Here is a 13,273-nt window from a genome sequence, read left to right as displayed (position 1 = left end):
GACCTTTTCTCCCTCTGACATACTTTGTTGCTCTGCAAGGACCCTCTGATCTGTCCTAACGGCTCTAACGGCTTCCTCACATTGTTTATCCTCTAAGCAGGCAGGGACCATTTGCCAAAGAGGTTTTGGTCCGGGCTTAAGCTTGCCGTCTGTGGCTTCTCTATCCCACACAAAGAAAAAAAGAAACAAAATTACCAGCCTTGCCCACAAAGGATCCATAACTTTAGGTTTCTTCACAGTGGCTCTCCACCTAGGCCCATATCTTTCTTCCTCATATATGGCTGCCTCTTCCTCTAATTCCTCCTCCTCGGACTCTGACAACTCTTGCTCAGAGTCACTGCCAGCCAGTTCTAAGGCTTCTAATTCTTTTAATGGATACAAAGTATCCTCTCCGGATGACTTGTACTTCGTCCTCCGGGGCACTCTTATTTTTTCCTCCAGCGGCATTTCTTCTGCCTTTTGTATCTCTTTCACTTTTGTTTTAGTAACCTTTTTCTTTTTGCGAGCTCCTAATTTGAGCTCCTAATTTCTCACTCTGCTCCGTTTCTGCCTCTGCTCCGTTTCTGACATGCTCTCTTAAATCCAAAAAGGGGCATGCCTCTCGAAGCCTAATTTCTCACTCTGCTCCGTTTCTGACATGCTCTCTTCCAAAAAGGGGCATGCCTCTCGAAGCTTACCTTTTAATTTACCTTCTCGCAGTTCTGAATCCTCTTCAGCACACTGAAGGGTCCCCTGGCACCAGCGATGTTGGTTCCCGGGTCTCGGCACCACTTGGCGCGCGCCCAATGTCCCGCCAGCAAGAACGACGCGCGGCAACAGGATTCTTCTGCGAGCAAGCCTTTACTGTGTTACAGCTCTTCTTAGTGTTACAGCTCTCTTAGTGTTACAGCTCTCTTGAACAGGGACTCCGAGCAGCAAAATCGCTCGGCTTATATAGACAACAGTATGCTAATTATCTCTCAGGGATTGGTGGGGCTTGGATCACCCCACTACTTGTCCTCCAGGGATTGGCGGAGAATGAATCACCTCATTAGCATATTAACGGTCAACTAACACCTGGTGAATAAACTGCACATGTGCAGTACCGCTGTTCACCACTAGAGGGAGCCCTAGCAAGGGGACAAGCCTGCACATGCGCAGTAAGTCGTTTATATCCAGACAAGGCTGGATGTCGGCGCCATCTTTGTTTCGCCGCGCCGCTCTCTACACTTTCCTTTCCAGCTCTACGCAGAGCTGGACCACAGCTTTTCACCTCCTTGGCTGCTAGCTTGTGCCAGCAGCTCTGCCTCTGCAATGGCAAATGTCTCCCTGCTTCCTGCTCTTTGAGACTATTTTCAGTACAAAGCCAAGGCAGTCTTCTTTAAACAGAAGCCAGAGAGCTTGCCCCTCCTCAGACACACCCTAATAATCTTCGACCGCTCAGAGGGAAGGTCGATTCCTCCTGGACAGATACGGCCTGGAATGCTCCCCTCATCTTCTGTCAGCAGTTGGGACACTCTCCCCACCCCCACTGCCCAGCATGGCATCCTCCGTGATCCATCACCGGTCACCAGACCCACCTTAGAGCCCAGTGTGCTGTTCTCTCTTCCACACAGGCCAAAGTACCAACCCAGGTCCAAGTTAGTAAGAAGCCAACACTGCCGCCGAATCAATGGGAACGAAAGGATGCTGAGCTCATAGGGTATTCAATGGTGAGACAGGACTTTAGCAACACTGAAGCAAGAAAACTAAGGGAAAGATAAAACCAGTGTCCATATACGATCTAAAGATTTTAAAAGATTATTTTGACCGTGGCAGTGGTGGTGCAGGCCTATTTTTTTTTCTTATGCCACTTAATTATTGCATAACAGAATTATATTATACCACTGTGCACTTAAAGTTAGCAGTTCAGGACCAGAGAGGTTGCTTAGCTGTTAAGAGTGATTACTGGTCTTCAGAGGTCCTTTGATTCCCAGGATCACCTCAGGTGGTTCACAACTGCCTGTAACTCCAGTTTAAAGGGATCTGTTGAAGGGATCTGTTGACTCTGGACTCTACAGGCACGCACGCACACACACACACACACACACACACACACACACAAACATACACTTAGTATAATAAAATTATTATTTTAGAAGTCAGCATTTCAAACCAAGTCTCACTCTAAAATTCTATAGCTACAGGTACTGTGAATACGGTTAAATAAATTAGTTTTCTTCCCATACAAATGTGCTTGAAGCATACTGACACGGAGAACTATTTAAGCATCGCATTTGGGTTGCTGTGTTTTTAATGTCAGAAAGATCCGTCCCTGAAATGGATTGGGGAGGAAGAGCAGAGGCAGAGTGAGGACTGGCCTCGGTGAGCTGAGTGTCAGGAAGTCATCAGGACGGCAAGCGCTTCTCTTTGGTTCACACCTATTTCCTAGTAGACAGTGAGAATACCCTGTTATGCAGCCCAAGTGTCTCGTTGCTTCTTTATTGAGTCCCGAGAAAGACCGTCCCCTCCAGTTGTGTGGAGTTCGTTGATGAGCAGGTGTGAAGCCAGCCATGTACACGTGTCAGCCGGCCCGTTGACTCTCGCCAGCAGAGTGGGCTTGTAGGGGACACGGAGCTGCAGGGAACACGAAGCAAACACTGCTGACTTGGAAGAGGAGGGGAGGAGCCACAGTCTTGCCTGGGATCTTCCTGTCACAGGTGTCCTAGTTAGGTCCAGTGGGGTCGCCATAGAACCTCCTGTTCCTTCATAAAGAAGCACCTCACACTTGCTGTCTGTGGACTCACCGTGATTTGTCCCTTTACATGGGAACTGATAAGACAGAAGTAACAGAAGACGTCATGTGGGGGTAAAGTAAACTCAGGCTGGAGGGACAGCCCTGTGGATAAGGTACCTGCCCTGGAAGCATAAGGGCCCTGAGTCCAGGTCTCCAGCACCCACACAGAACATAGACATCGGGAGCCATAGCTCCCTCCTGTAGGCAACAGAATTTAGAGGCAAGCAGCAGGTAAATCCGTGGAGCTCACTGGCCAGTCTGCCTAGCCAAAATGGCAAGGTTCAGGTTAGTGAGAGACCTTGTCTCTAATCATCATCATTATCATCTTCATCATCATCATCATCATCATCATGTAAAAAGGGTTAGAGGAAGCCATCTAGTGTTGACATTTGGCTTCCACAGTGCTCTGTGAGTAAACATGCCTAGGTACACACAAATGTGTGCGTGCACACGCACATACACACACACACACACACACACACACATGCACACGCAGAGGGAGAAGGAGAGAGAGATAGACAGACAGACAGATAGACATAGGGAGTGGGAGGGGGAAAGGAAGAGGGGGAGATTTAAAGAAATTCTTTTTCTCACCTACAGTTAATCCTTTATAATTCAGTTGACGGCTAACTGAACAAGCTTTCAAATATGAACTCCATGTTACATCTTTATGTACTAGAATGGTAATATTTTGAACTTGGAACATTTTTTTCTGGCTAAGTAATCTTTACAGTTTAGGGTTGCTTCATGTGTCCTGGAATCTGCTTTGCTAGTTCTAACCGGTCCATCCAAGTCAGAGAAAGCTCTGAACCATGGCCCGCCTTGACATCAGACCTCCAGCCTTTAGTTTCCAGTTGTTCTTTGCAGTTCGTCAGCAAGAGAGATGCCTCAGGTGAAAGAAGTTTCCAGTTTTAGAATAACAAGTCTTACAGACTAACCCGAGATAGTTCCTATGTTGACAGGTGAGACTCTGCTCAGATAAAGGCCTTTCATTGGCCTGCTGTGTAATGCTGGGTACAGGAGTCTCTGCAGCTCAGAGTCTGTGCATCCCAGCAGGCATGGAGCCCTCTGCAAAGACTTCATGATGGCGTGGCCAAGAGCTTGCAAGGCATGTGCTCCTCTCTTCCTTTCCCTGCATAGTCTCTCACAGAAAAGGCCACTACTAGCTTGAACTAGCTTCCCCGGGGGTCAGTAGCTGGTGTTTAAGGGAGACTGTATCCTGTTCTTTTAAACACACAATCTTATATCACAATCCATGAGTATAGTCGCATCACAACACTGAAAATGAGATCCAAGAAAACCAAGCTCAGGCTGAAGGAAACTGTCGAAAACAGCCAGGTTTCAGCCCCAGCAAGCAGCAGGGCTTGGCAGCTTCAGCCATGTGGCTTTAACTTTAGAGTCAAAGATACAAGAAAGGGGTGATAGATTCTCCCTCCCCGGCTAAGGAAAGCTACCAAGACCAGGCATGTGTCAGGGATGTCTCTGCATGGAGGCCCAAAGAGGCCATTGTGTGAAGCCAGGAAGGGGAAGCCTGGATTGCCTTGGAGCCCCCTAGATGTTGGAGATGCCAGAATTGTGGGATACCTGCCAAGGAGAGCTGCTAACAGGGAGTGGAAACAGCTCGAGAGATAGAAGTGTGTCAAAGTCATTAAAGCTGGAAGGAGTTGGAGATCTAAAAAGTGCTTTGACATCACACATGAGACCCAGAGTTTGGAGTTTGCCCAGGAGGCTTTGATCTTGCTTTGGTCCAGAATTTCCTCCTTACTATGCTCTCTTTTGGAATTGGTGTGTGTGGGGTGTAGGGTGTGTGTGTGTGTGTGTGTGTGTGTGTGTGTGTGTGTGTGTCTTGTGTCATTATATGTTAGAAATATGTGATCTGCTTTTTTCATTTTTATAGGGGATTAGAGTTAAGAGATTTCCCGAGTCTCAGAAGAGACTTTGAACTTTTAAACGAGTTTGAGACTGTGATAGACTGTGATAGACTGTGGGGACTATTGAAGTTGGACTGGATACATCTGTGCATTACGCTATGGTTACAAGCCTATGGGCCCCAGAGGATGGAATGTCAGGGCTTGAATAAAAATGCCCCCCATAGGCCCACAGAATATGGCATTATTAGGTGTGGCCTCGTTGGAGTAGGTGTGACTTTGCTAGAGGAAGTGTGTCACTAAAAGGTGGGCTTTCAGGTCTCAGAAGCTCAACCCAGGTCCAGTGGCTGTCTCTTCTTGCTGCCTGTGGATCCAGATGTAGACCTCTCAGCTCCTTCTCCAGCACCGTGTCTACCTGCACGCTGCCATGCTTCCTGCCACGATGATAATGGACTGAACCTCTGAACTGCAAGCCAGCCCTACTTAAATATTTCCCTTTATAAGAGTTGCTGTGGTCATGGTGTCTCTTCACAGCAATAGAAACGCAAAGACAGAGGTCAAATAGCCTCTTGGAGTCACACGTTTGAGGGCTCTCAGTTCAGTTACAGATATGTCTGATACCCAATTGTAGAATTTCCCCACCCAATTTCAAACAAAGAGTCATGACATGACTTCATCCTCTTCTCTTGGCCTGTATACTTACCAAATCTATGGCCGACTTCATTCGTCAAAAGAAACAACGATTTTGGCATAGGGCAGTAGAGTTTCATAAAGTAAATATTTCAGTTAGGAAAGTAATCTTTTAAAAATTTTGATTATTTGCATTCTGTCCGTTTTAGCAAATAAGGACCCCATGTATTTACAGATATTTTTTCTGGCTCTGGAGAAGTGAATACACAGTACACAAAGTCCATGCCTTTGATTTCACAGGATCACGGTAGACAGAGATAGAACTGAAACGGCAGCTGTAGTCAGAAGTGTCCACAATATTTAACACTAAACAAGCAGCAGCCAATCAAGATGGGTCGTGGCTGTGCACACTGGTATACCAAAGTAAAAGCTGATTGATCGGTCAGCTTTGTCAGTACATAAGGACACGGAAGGAGGTGGGAGGGAGGCCTGGAGCTATCCTGCTGTCTTGATTGACATTGCTACTGCTGCGATGAAACGCCACTGAGCAAAGCACCTTGGGGAGGAGACTCCTCATTCTGCTTAAGCGTCACATCTCAGTTCATCTTCATCGTCAAAGCACATCAGGCAGGAACTCAAACTGCTCGAGAACTTAGAGGCAGGAGCTGCTGCAGAGGCCATGGAGGGGTGCTGCTCACTGCCTGGCTCCCCATGGCTAGCTCAGCCTGCCTTTTCATAGAGCCCAGAATGACCAGCTCAGGTATGGCAGCACCTACGATGGGCTGGACCCTCCCACATCAGTGACTAATTAAGAAAACACCTGTGGTGGTTTGAACATGCTTGGCCCATGAGGAGTGTCACTGTTAGGAGGTGTGGCCTTGTTGGATGAAGCGTATCACTGTGGGGATGGGCTTTGAAGCTCCACCCATGGGGAAGGTCAGTTTTCTCCCCGATTGCAGTCAGATCAAGATGCAGAACTCTCAACTCCTCCTGCGCCATGCCTGCCTGGCTGCTGCAATGTTCCGGCCTTGATGATAATGGACTGAACCTCTGAACCTGTAAGCCAGCCCCAATTAAATGGAGCAGAGACTAAAAGAATGGCCATTCATAGCCTGCCCCACCCACCTGGGGATCCAGTCCATATACATACAGCCACCAAACCCAGACAACATTGCTGATGCCAAGGAGTGCTTGCTGACAGGAAATTGATACAGCTGTCTCCTGAGAGGCTCTGCCAGAGCATGACAAATACAGAGGCAGATGCTCTCAGCCAACCATTGAACTGAGAATGGGGTTCCTATTGGAGGAGTTAGAGAAAGGATTGAAGGAGCTGAAGGGGTTTGCAACCTCATAAGAACAACCACACCAACCAACTAGAGCTCCCAGGGACTAAACCACTACCAAAGACTACACATGGACAGACCTATGGCTCCAGCTGCATATGTAGCAGACCATGGCCTTGTTGGGCACCAATAGGAGGAGAAGTCCTTGGTCCTTCCAAGGCTGGATCCCCCAGTGTAGGGGAATGTCAGGGCAAGGAGGCTAGAAGGAGTGGGTGATTGGGTGGGGGAAAGGGGATAACATTTGAAATGTAAATAAAAATATCCAATAAGATGTATTGTATGGAAGAATTAAATCTATTTTCAATTAAAAAAATGTCCTTTATAAGAGTAGCTGTGGTAATGGTGTCTGTTCACAGCAGTGGAAACTCTACCTCAAACAGAGGCCTTGGCCATGGTGTCTCTTCACAGCCGTGGAAACCCTAACTAAGACAATGCCTGCAGGCTTGCCCACTTGCCTACAGCCCTATCTCATGCAGACATTTTCTCAATTGAGCTTCCTTCCTCTCCGATGACTATAGCTTCTGTCAGGTTGACACAGAACCGTCCTGCTAACCTGCTGTGGTTAGACCACAGGACTCTGAGAAGTAACAGCCTGTCAGGATGAAGCCCTCCAGCCAGGTCAGAAAGCGTAGAAGACACACTGGCAGTTTTCCCTCAGTCTTTGGGCATCAGAGAACTTGAGCCATTCTGTCAATGCTTTAGATCCCTCTGCTGGCTGCATCGTGGCATGTGCCCTGGGGTGGGAAAGCTCAGAGGATCCTGACAGGGTCTGGAGAGAAATACCAAGTGCCTGCAAAGGTGTTGTTGCAAAGAGAAAACAGAAGAAGGGCTGTTTGGAGAGCACACGGAGCTGGTCGAGATCATCAAGGAGGAGAAGAAAGAGTCAAAACAGACACAAAGCTCTTGGCTTGAGAAGCCTGGCTGGTTCTTACTAAGTGAGCAGACAGGGGCAGCAGCGTCCTCGGGATGCTTGAAAAGTGAGGTAATTGGTTTGAGGCACAGCGAGTCATGCTGAACACCCAGATGGAGAAGTCAAACGGGCAAGTGGAAATACTTAAGATGAGTAAGAGAACAAACACAGCCTGGGTAGTCAGCTCACTGGATTCTACCTCTCTCTCTCTCTCTCTCTCTCTCTCTCTCTCTCTCTCTCTCTCTCTCTCTCTCTCTGTGTGTGTGTGTGTGTGTGTGTGTGCTCATGTGTCCTCATGTGTGCTCATGTGTGTCTGTCTGTGCTCATGTATGTGTGCACACTCGAGAGTATGTGTGTACCCATGCATCTGTGTACTTGACAGGAAATCCACAGCCCAGGGAGAAATGTTCTGCGATGAAAACCAGGGCCTGGGTGAATGGCTGGTCTGGACTTAGGGCTGCTCATCAGCCTCATGTGTGTCCAAAGGTCAGAAAGAGGAGGCCAAGCAGATCTCCCCATGTTACGTCAGTGGAACTAAAGTGTTATTGTCCAACTGAATCCACAGATCACACATTTTGTGAGTGATGTGTTCAAGATTGAGGTTGTCTCATGTGGACTTAGATGTACTGGACCACGAACCAGCAAGATGAAAGCGGGTCTGCCATTTCTCTGGAGACTTGGTTTGCAGTTGTGAAGCCCATGACCACGTGATGGTTACATAGCAGGCAGCACACACAGTTACATAACTCCAGCACAGGCGTGGATCCTGGCAACGAGGGGCAACTGTCAGAGTCTGAATCAGTGTCAGTCTCAAACCGTGGCATTGCTTCACACAGTGAGAGGCCCTGGGACACAACCCCATACTGGCATGGTTCTGCATTAAGCGGAGTCGCACACAAATGAAATATATTACAGTCAGCAGTAGTTCAGCATTACAGAGCTCCCCCATTTGCACAGGGCTGCATCGGCACGCCTGTTTGATATCTTAAGATCAGGGTCTAAAGTCACACTCAACACACCTCCAACTTTTCCTTGGTTGCCTGGTCCTGACCAGGATTCCTAGAGACTGGAGAGGACAACCACGTCATCCATCAGCTGACTTGGCCACCCTCTTACCTTCTGGTGTCCCTTCCTTTAGGAATGTGGAGCTGTTGCTGTCTCTGCCCAGTGGCTACCACTGCCCTCTGCATACCTTTATCATCCTGTCCTCTGCACACCTGTATCACATCTGCCCCCTGCACATCTGTATCACACCTGCCCTCTGAACACTCCCACACCTGCCCTCTGCACACCTGTATCACACCTGTCTTCTGCACACATGTATCATACATCTGTATCACACATGCCCTGTGAACACCCCCACACCTGCCCTCTGTGTATTCCACATCTGCCCTCTGCACACCTGTATAACACATGCCCTCTGCACACCTTTATCACACCTGCCCTCTGCACACCTGTATCACACTTGCCCTCTGCACACCCCTCACACCTGTCCTCTGCACACCTGTATCACACCTGCCCTCTGCACACTTGTATTATCCTGCCCCACTATGATGTCACTGTTCTTCCATTTAGGGTAATGCCACATTCTCAGTCATGTCAAGCCACTTGATCAGTGTTCCCATATGGTCTGTGTGTGTGTGTGTGTGTGTGTGTGTGTGTGTGTGTGTGTGTGTTTGTACATGGATGCATGGACATATGTGTCCATAGTGTAAAACATGTGCTAGTGCAGACGAGCCACTTTCTGTTGTCCCTTGTGAGATAGGAACAGAACCTTAGCATGTGGACAAACAGGGCAAGAAGCCGTGGGTCAGCAGACAGAAGGTTGAGTCCCCAAGGGTCGGAGAGAAGTAGTTTCTCAAGTCACCACAACCAACTTAGCTCCTCAAACCGTCATGCTCGTCATGAAAAAGTGGGACAGGAAAGGCACCAGTGACTCTGGTCACTTCCTAGCTGTGCTTTCTTGATAGAGACTGTCCTGTCCTGAACACGAAGAACCCTGCTTTTACCTCCTGTCTGTCCTCTCCTCTACGCTGCTTAAGACCTGTCTTCGTGATGGAAGCCGCACGTTACATTCACTCTGAGATGACTCTGTGTGCTCAGGGCTTCTGACCTCACTTCTCACGACATCACTGCTGGCCTGGGTCAAATGCGTCAGGAGTGCATTCTCTCCTAACTGTTCTTTAAAGTCGTCGACAGGAAGGAAGGCCATTTTGAAGTCCATTCTCCTCCTGGTCACCTGTCGTCACACTGCTGGCTGTGGTTAGACTCCATGACTGTCTGAACAATGGCCCGAGGCTCCAAATATCTGGAAACGTCTCTCGAGGGGGGTCACGGGCTCGGGATTTATGTCAAAGTCCTTTGTTAACTTCCCCTTTGAGGCCTTCTTTCTAAGCAGATGATAAAACGGTGGCGCATCACACAGAGCAGGGAGATGACTCAGTACTTGCTGGAGAGCTGAGTGTGGGCCCCAGATCACAAGGAAGAAGCTGGCTGTGTTGACACACATTGTACTCCCAGCATGGAGATGCAGGTTCTCACAAAAATGTGGGTGAATGACCCTTGAGGTTGACCACTGGCCTCCACATAGGAAAACATATATGGGCATATACAGTTGAATAGACACGCATGCACATGCACACACACACACATACACACACACACACACACACACACACACACACACACACACGCTAAAACAGCATAACACATTGATTGTCAAAGGAATGCAAGAAACTATTAGAACTGAAGCAGCTCCCCGGAGACAAGTCTTTCTACCTTACTTCTGAGCCACCATGTTGCCTCCTTCCTTCTGGCCCATCCTTCAGAGCCTGCCAATGCCCTTGAGAAGTGTCAGTAGTTCTGCAGACCATGGTGCACTGTGTTGTTTCAGATACAGTAGCATTTGTTAATTTGTAAGTCCACCAAGATGCAATTTGTAAGACTGTGACAAAGCTGTAATCCCCACAGTAAACACTTACAGTGAATCTGCCCCAGGCGGGGTAGGAACAAGCCCCCAGGTGTTTCCCAATGGGAACTTAGCGTCCACCAGGATGAGGTGAAGTCACAAGAGCGAGCCGTGATTGGCCGCAGAAACTGACGGTGTCAGAGCGTGCCTCCCACTAACACTCAGGAGGGGATGGGTCATTTCTACCTTTAGGAGAATCAGAAATAGTGAAAAAGACAAGCAGTATTAGTATCAGTATCAATAATACGATTGAGAAATACATTTAAAGGCATGGATTACATCATTTAATCCTCTGTAAGGTAGGCATTTGCTCTGTTTTGTGATGTGAAGGCTAGGCTGGAAGTTAATGAAGAGTTGGTTTGTTTTCGTTTTTGTTTTGTTTTGTTTTTTTAGGTAGGAATGAGGGTAGAAAAGGGCACTGTTAATCTGTGGGAATCTGCAGTATCAAGGCATGGACGTTGGGAAGCCAGAGACATCTGCTGGCGCCAGGCAGGTCAGGGTGGTTGGAACATGGAGAGGTCAAAGCCGTCTACAAAAGAGACGCACGTGCAGGCTGTGATGGGGCAGCACCCGCACATCAGGAAGAGAGACCAAGAGAAGCCTGCTGATCCCTTCTCTCATCCCAGCAGCCAAGAAGCTGGGTCCTCCGTGGGTGTGGGGAGCCCAAACTCAGGTTGTGTGTGCACAGCAGGCTGTCCTATCCCTGGTCTCTGCTGTGACAGTGAAGGTTGGAGGTGTCCTTTTCTCGAGAAGGACCTAAGAGCCCTCAATGTCCTCATCACTTCTCCTAGTCTCTATCTGACATGAGGGTAAAGGTCACTGTTGACCAACTGAAATCTGTCTATAGTTTATCTGAACCCTGACAGCAGCTTTATTTATTGATTAGTGCCGTGGGGTCTCCGTGGGGGACTCTACACATCATGGGCACCTGCAGCTGTAATCAATGATGAATAAATTGGCAGCAGCAACCACTGACTAGTTACCTGTGCAGAGGCAGACGCGCCGGGGTCGTGGCCCCTCGCTGCCTGCCTGTTTCCATTCCGGGCTGACTTGGATCTGTCCGCTCCTGTATTTATGCTTGACTCCATGAGTACAGGCTTCTGATAGCTCCTCTTTTACTCCTGAAACTTTAATCTCCCAACAAATGATCCCCTGGCCACCTCTGACATTCTCAGGCTGCCCCTCACAATTGATGCTGAGGTTAAGCCAGCATCTGCCTTTGAGCCTGAGTCACTTCCATGTAGACAATGGAGGAGTGAAAGGACCCTGTGCGTTCTTAGACTGGTAAGACAATGGGAGTCCACACTGTCTGTGCAAATATGAAACGGTAAGCCAAACTCTGAGCAGGAGGAGATGGGTCATGCTATGATACTTTATGCCATAATCCTGATTTATGCTGCCCGGCTGCTGGAGACGGAAGGGAAGTCTGTATACGCAACCGTCCTTCACCCAAGACATCTTAGTTATATTGCCCATATAACTGGACAGTGGTGGCACACGCCTTTGATCCCAGCCCTTGAGAGGCAGAGGCAGGCAGATCTCTGTTAGTTCGAGGCCAGCCTGGTCTAAAAGATCTAACTCAAGACAGCCAGGGACACAGAGAGAAACCCTGTCTCAAAAACAAAAACAAAAACCCAATTTCATGAACCCCTGTGCTGGGCAAACACTCCCCACACGCGGCAACCGAGGACTTAAACGTCTGAACCCAGATCTTTGTTCTCTTCAATGCTTTCAAAGTTGTGCACATGTAAATATTTGCCTAATATTTAAATAGTAGAAATGGCACTTTGCCACACTTAATTTTAGCTTCATTAGAATAAAAAGCACAAGATAGGAAACATTTTCTTTGTTTCTGAGTCAGGCTCTTTTTCGTAGATCTGGCCTAATACCCTCCACACAGACCAAACTGGCTTTGAACTCATGGTGGCCCTCCTGCCTCTACCTCCCAAATTCTAGTATTACAAGTGAAACTCAGTTTTTGTGTTTTTTATTCCCTATCTATTCTTGCAAGGGTTTAGTTCCCCTTACATAGTTCTGGAGTTTTCCCCATAAGGGCTATGGTCAGGAGAAAGGGTGATTTCAGAGCAGAGGTGAGGAAAAGCAGGGTCGGCCTGGTTCAGGAAGGGATAGGCTTTTGGATCCAGGAGAGCACTGGGCAGGAGTCAAACCTGGAATGAGCATAGGGACAAGGCCTTAGAGCAACCGATTAGAGTCACTCCTGCCTCGTACACTGGTGCAACGCCTTTGGACATGGTTCACTTCAGTCACCTTCTTCATTATCAGAAGGGATGCTCCCAACTTAGCTCCTCCCCTACACACACCCAAATCTTGGCTCCTATACCTGTGCTCTCATGCAAAATTCTCTTTGTGGTCTATTCTGTCCTTGGTTAAAAAACACTGGCATTGTCTCCACAGCAGGAAAGAAGGAAATTGGTTTGGTGGTAAATGTACAGTAACTTAGGCAAGGGAGCAAGGAAAACCCACTGCACAAGGAGCAGGTGCTGAAGCAGTCACACAAAGAGTCCACTGTACAAGAAATGGTCACTGAATGGTCACACATAAAATTCACTGTAGGGGGGCTGGGGATTTAGCTCAGTGGTAGAGCGCTTACCTAGGAAGCGCAAGGCCCTGGGTTCGGTCCCCAGCTCCGAAAAAAAAAGAACCAAAAAAAAAAAAAAAAATTCACTGTAGGACACTGAAGTGGTCACCCACAAAGTCCACTGCACAGGGAAGGCTGAAGCAGTCACACATTTAAAGCTTTCAGAAGCCTTTCTCAGTTGATAAAAATTTCCTCAGCAC

At 48.1% G+C, this 13,273-nt stretch overlaps 1 protein-coding gene and 1 long non-coding RNA gene across 18 annotated transcripts in view; one reads left to right on the top strand and one right to left on the bottom strand.

The window, feature by feature from the left end:
- Positions 1–13,273, top strand: part of Lmntd1 (lamin tail domain containing 1) — a 233,736-nt gene that overhangs the window by 177,852 nt on the left and 42,611 nt on the right. The gene's annotated exons all lie outside the window — the stretch shown is intronic.
- Positions 2,237–13,200, bottom strand: LOC147995144 (uncharacterized). The gene is made up of 3 exons (XR_015686259.1): positions 13,086–13,200; positions 10,488–10,660; positions 2,237–2,595 (listed from the first exon to the last, which is right to left on the bottom strand). It is a non-coding gene; the product is annotated as an uncharacterized LOC147995144 (long non-coding RNA).

The sequence above is a fragment of the Rattus norvegicus genome, chromosome 4, assembly GCF_021556685.1.
Source record: "Rattus norvegicus strain SHRSP/BbbUtx chromosome 4, alternate assembly SHRSP_T2T, whole genome shotgun sequence".
NCBI lineage: Eukaryota > Metazoa > Chordata > Mammalia > Rodentia > Muridae > Rattus > Rattus norvegicus.
This window is presented reverse-complemented; position numbering and strand designations above follow the sequence as displayed.